The sequence below is a fragment of the Gobio gobio genome (assembly GCF_949357685.1).
Source record: "Gobio gobio genome assembly, chromosome: 13".
Classification (NCBI taxonomy): Eukaryota; Metazoa; Chordata; class Actinopteri; order Cypriniformes; family Gobionidae; genus Gobio; species Gobio gobio.
The window spans coordinates 2915328-2921490 of record NC_137106.1 but is presented as its reverse complement, the minus strand read 5'-3'; positions in this window follow the sequence as shown (position 1 = coordinate 2921490).

Here is a 6163-nt window from a genome sequence, read left to right as displayed (position 1 = left end):
TTTGTCGGATTTAGTGCCGTTTTGTAGAATTTTGTGGTGTTTTGTTTTATGGCATTTTGTGGTGTTTTGTGGCATTTTGTAGCATTTTGTCAGATTAAGTGTGTTTTGTGGTGTTTTGTTTGGTTACATTTTGTGGTGTTTTGTTTTATGGCATTTTGTGGCGTTTTGTTTCAATTTGTAGAATTTTGTCGGATTTAGTGCCGTTTTGTTACATTTTGTAGGGTTTTTTGTTGCGTTGCATATTGTGGTTTTTTGTTTTAGGGCATTTTTGGCATTTTGTAGCATTTTGTGGCCTTTTGTTTTGTGCATTTTGTAGCATTTTGTCGGATTTAGTGCCGTTTTGTAGAATTTTGTGGTGTTTTATTTTATGGCATTTTGTGGCATTTTGTTTTGTTGCATTTTGTAGCATTTTGTCAGATTTAGTGTGTTTTGTTGTGTTTTGTTTTGTTGCATTTTGTCGTGTTTTGTTTTAGGGCATTTTTGGCATTTTGTGGCATTTTGTGGCCTTTTGTTTTGTGCCTTTTGTAGCATTTTGTCAGATTTAGTGCCGTTTTGTAGAATTTTGTGGTGTTTTGTTTTATGGCATTTTGTGGTGTTTTGTGGCATTTTGTAGCATTTTGTCAGATTTAGTGTGTTTTGTGGTGTTTTGTTTTGTTATATTTTGTGGTGTTTTGTTTTATGGCATTTTTGGCATTTTGTAGCATTTTGTTTTGTTTCAATTTGTAGAATTTTGTCGGATTTAGTGCCGTTTTGTAGCATTTTGTGGTGTTTTGTTGCATTTTGTGGTGTTTTGTTTTAGGGCATTTTTGGCATTTTGTAGCATTTTGTGGCATTTTGTTTTGTGCATTTTGTAGCATTTTGTCAGATTTAGTGCCGTTTGGTAGAATTTTGTCGTGTTTTGTTTTATGGCATTTTGTGGTGTTTTGTGGCATTTTGTAGCATTTTGTCAGATTTAGTGTGTTTTGTGGTGTTTTGTTTTGTTACATTTTGTGGTGTTTTGTTTTATGGCATTTTTGGCATTTTGTGGCGTCTTGTTTTGTTTCAATTTATAGAATTCTGTCGGATTTAGTGGCGTTTTGTAGCATTTTGTGGTGTTTTGTTTTGTTGCATATTGTGGTGTTTTGTTTTAGGGCATTTTGTAGCATTTTGTGGCCTTTTGTTTTGTGCATTTTGTAGCATTTTGTCAGATTTAGTGCCGTTTTGTAGAATTTTGTGGTGTTTTGTTTTGTGGCATTTTTGGCATTTTGTGGCATTTTGTTTTGTGCATTTTGTAGCATTTTGTCGGATTTAGTGCCGTTTTGTAGCATTTTGTGGTGTTTTGTTTTGTTGCATTTTGTGGTGTTTTGTTTTAGGGCATTTTTGGCATTTCGTAGCATTTTGTGGCCTTTCGTTTTGTGCATTTTGTAGCATTTTGTCGGATTTAGTGCCGTTTTGTAGCATTTTGTGGTGTTTTGTTTTGTTGCATTTTGTGGTGTTTTGTTTTAGGGCATTTTTGGCATTTCGTAGCATTTTGTGGCCTTTTGTTTTGTGCATTTTGTAGCATTTTGTCGGATTTAGTGCCGTTTTGTAGAATTTTGTGGTGTTTTGTTTTATGGCATTTTTGGCATTTTGTGGCATTTTGTTTTGTTGCATTTTGTAGCATTTTGTCAGATTTAGTGTGTTTTGTGGTGTTTTGTTTTGTAGAATTTTGTGGTGTTTTGTTTTATGGCATTTTTGGCATTTTGTGTCATTTTGTTTTGTTGCATTTTGTAGCATTTTGTCAGATTTAGTGTGTTTTGTGGTGTTTTGTTTTGTTACATTTTGTGGTGTTTTGTTTTATGGCATTTTTGGCATTTTGAAGCATTTTGTTTTGTTTCAATTTGTAGAATTTTGTCGGATTTAGTGCCGTTTTGCAGCATTTTGTGGTGTTTTGTTGCATTTTGTCGTGTTTTGTTTTAGGGCATTTTTGGCATTTTGTAGCATTTTGTGGCCTTTTATTTTGTGCATTTTGTAGCATTTTGTCAGATTTAGTGCCGTTTTGTAGAATTTTGTGGTGTTTTGTTTTATGGCATTTTGTGGTGTTTTGTGGCATTTTGTAGCATTTTGTCAGATTTAGTGTGTTTTGTGGTGTTTTGTTTTGTTACATTTTGTGGTGTTTTGTTTTATGGCATTTTTGGCATTTTGTGGCATTTTGTTTTGTGCATTTTGTAGCATTTTGTCGGATTTAGTGCTGTTTTGTAGCATTTTGTGGTGTTTTGTTTTAGGGCATTTTTGGCATTTCGTAGCATTTTGTGGCCTTTTGTTTTGTGAATTTTGTAGCATTTTGTCAGATTTAGTGCCGTTTTGTAGAGTTTTGTGGTGTTTTGTTTTATAGCATTTTGTGGCGTTTTGTTTTGTAGCATTTTGTCGGATTTAGTGCCGTTTTGTAGAGTTTTGTGGTGTTTTGTTTTTTGGCATTTTGTAGCATTTTGTGGCATTTTTTTTTTGGCATTTTAGCATTTTGCCAGATTTAGTGCCATTTTGTAGCATTTTGTGGTGTCTTGTTTTGTAGCATTTTGTGGTGTTTTGTTGCATTTTGTCATTTTTTTTGGCGTTTCATTTCGAGTAAATTTCACAAATACTTACAAAGAAATGACAAAATAAACAAGTAAATTCTACACTAATTGTTTTCAATGTACACTGTAAAACAAATCTAAAATTGTAAACAAAGTTTTACAAGAAAATAATATTTCAGCCTTTGTACATCCAAATTTCACATTTAATTAAATGATAATACTTCATTTGTACACCGTATACAATGATTTTTCCAAGTTTTAAATTTTCCAAGTTTTAAAAAGTGTAAATTCTACACAATTTATTTTCAGTGTAAACTTTAAAAAAATATTTTTCAAAAATTGTAAACAGTTTTTCAAATAATTCATATTTTAGTCTTTCTAAAAAAAATATCTTTCTAAAAAAAGTTTCTTGCCATTTTTTGTAAGTATTTGTCAAATTTACTTGGAATTTCTGAGTGGAAATTGTTTCAAAGTAAATCCTACACTAAATGTTTTCAGTCTAAATGTGAAAATTTGAAGAAGAAAGAATGAAATAGTAGTTTCTTGTAAAACTTTGTTTACAATTTTTACAAGTTTGCTTCGAAACAAGAAATTGCAAGTAAATTTCACCAGTACAGTAACATTGAAATCTATTTAAAACTTGGAAAAAAATATTTTATACCATGTACAGATTAACTATTAATTGTGATGTACAAAGACTGTAATAGTATTTTCTTGTAAAACTTTGTTTTACAACTTTGAAAAAAGTATTTTTCTTTACACTGTTTATTAAGTTGTAAACTAAGTTTCACAAGAAATTAATATTTCAGTCTTTCTACTTCAAAATTTCACATTTAGTTCAATGTGTTTCTTGCCATTTTTTGTAAGTGTTTGTCAAATTGACTTTTCAGTGTACACTGTAAAGAAAATGAAGTTGTAAACAAAGTTTTACAAGAAATATTTTAGTCTGTATGTACATCAAAATTTAACATTTAATTCAATGATGATAATTCATTTGTACATTGTATAAAAATATTTTGCATAGAAGTTTTAAATAGATGTTCATGTTTAATTAGTAATTTCTTTGTAAGTATTTGTAAAATTGACTTGCAATTTTTGAGTGGAAATTGTTTCAAAGTAAATCGTACATACGTTTTTCAGTGTACACTGTCACAAAATTATATGTAAAGTTGTAAACATAGTTTTACAAGAAAATACTATATCAGTCTTTGTATATTAAAATTTCATTTAATTTGATGATAATACTTAATTTGTACAATGTATGAAATTATATTTCCCAGTTTTAAATAGATTTTCATGTTTAATTTGTCATTTATTTGTAAGTATTTGTGAAATTTACTAGAAATTTAGAGTGAAAATAAAAAAGTACGTGTTTCAATGTGTTACCATACTTTGCTTTACTGGCAAATTCTGATGTTTCAAAATATGTAAGTTTTAAGTGACTAATCTAAGTTTTTGTGCCACTGGTGCATTTCCCTGTAAAGCTGCTTTGAAACTTTGTAAATAAAACACACTTGTGTAACTTTCCATTTCTTTTAAATTATTTGTGAAATATTTCTCTGTAAAAGCGGTTTCAGATTTTTCTCACAGTTGGGAGTGACTCAATGGTTAGTAAATGATGAACTAGCTTGATTTACACAAAATGATCTCATAATAAAATACTTTTGAAACAGCTCTGTTTATGAAATTCATCCTGTGAACTCCTGTGTTGTTGTTTGTTAATCGTGATGTCTCTCAGAGGACAAACATATGCGATTATCTCACAGATGTCATACATGCAAGATGAGGTCATACGTTTGTGTGTTGTGGCTAATAATGTCATGAGGCATGAGGTCATTTCCTCTCAAAGAACTAATGCTCAGTTAAAGTACAGTACAGCGAGAACGAAAGTACAGTGAGGAAACTCCCACGGGCTTTAAAAGACAATTAATGTTCAGTTATATTATTCATCAAAAGATCTTATGTTCATTTTTCATTAAGAAAGTGGAATGAGATTTTTATATTGACAAGTTTTGTTTGTAAACGCATTTCACAATACATATTGTTTTAAATCAGCAGCCACCATTATATTCTGAAGTCTATACAGTATATTATAAAATATATATCATTCAATGTGAACCTTTAAACTTTTACATTTAAACTACATATTTTCTCAAAACGCTCATTTGATTTTAGAAGACATAGAAAGTCTGAAATAGTATTTTTTTGTAAAATGTTTTTTTTACATTGTGGATCACAAAAGGAGATGTTAAGCACAATGTCCAAACGTCCATTTTTATATCAAGAAAATGGATTGTGGTTTAATATTGACAAAATTTAATTCATGTTTATTTGTATACACTTTTCACAACACGTATTGATTTAAAGCAGCTTCACAGAAAAAGCATTTGTATTTCAATGTTACTATTAACACTCAAAATACCTCATTATATGTATATTCTCAAGTGTCTTCTGAAGTCAGTGTTGACTTTTAAACTTTTACATTTAAAACTTTTACTTTTATCTTTTCACATGACCTCGGTTTTGTTTTGTTTTTTGCATTTTGTTGCATTTTGTTTTATGGCATTTTGTCGGTTTTAGTGCTGTTTTGTAGCATTTTGTGGTGTTTTGTTTTTGCAGTTTCATGTAGTTGCATTTTGTTTTGTGGCATTTTAGTTTGTAGTATTGCATTTTGTTTTGTAGCATTTTATAGTGTTTTTTGTATATTTTGTAGCAATTTGTGGGATTTAGTGATGTTTTGTTGCATTTTGTGGTGTTTTGTTTAGCTGTGTTTTGTGGCGTTTTGTTTTGTAGCATTTTGTGGCATTTCGTTTTTGCTGTTTCATGGCATTTTGTGGTGTTTTGTTTTATGGCATTTTTGGTGTTTTGTAGCAATTTGTGGGATTTAGTGGTGTTTTGTATAATTTTGTGGTGTTTTGTTTTTGGTGTTTCATGGCATTTTGTGGTGTTTTGTTTGGCTGTGTTTTGTGTCATTTGTTTTATGGCGTTTTGTTTTGTTGCATTTTTGAGGTGTTTATTTTATACAATTGTTGGTGTTTTGTAGCAATTTGTGGTGTTTTGTTTTGTGGCGTTTTGTTTTGTAGCATTTTGTGGTGTTTTGTTTTTGGTGTTTCATGGCATTTTGTGGTGTTTTGTTTGGCTGTGTTTTGGGGCATTTGTTTTATGGCGTTTTGTTTCGTTGCATTTTCTGGTGTTTGTTTAATGGCATTTGTGGTGTTTTGTTTTGTAGCATTTTGTGGTGTTTTGTTTGGCTGTGTTTTGTCATTTGTTTTATGGCGTTTTGTTTCGTTGCATTTTTGAGGTGTTTATTGTATACAGTTGTTGGTGTTTTGTAGCAATTTGTGGTGTTTTGTTTTGTGGCATTTTGTTTTGTAGCATTTTGTGGTGTTTTGTTTTTGGTGTTTCATGGCATTTTGTGGTGTTTTGTTTAGCTGTGTTTTGGGGCATTTGTTTTATGGCGTTTTGTTTCGTTTCATTTTCTGGTGTTTGTTTTATGGCATTTGTGGTGTTTTGTTTTGTAGCATTTTGTGGTGTTTTGTTTGGCTGTGTTTTGGGGCATTTGTTTTATGGCGTTTTGTTTCGTTTCATTTTCTGGTGTTTGTTTTATGGCATTTGTGGTGTTTTGTTTT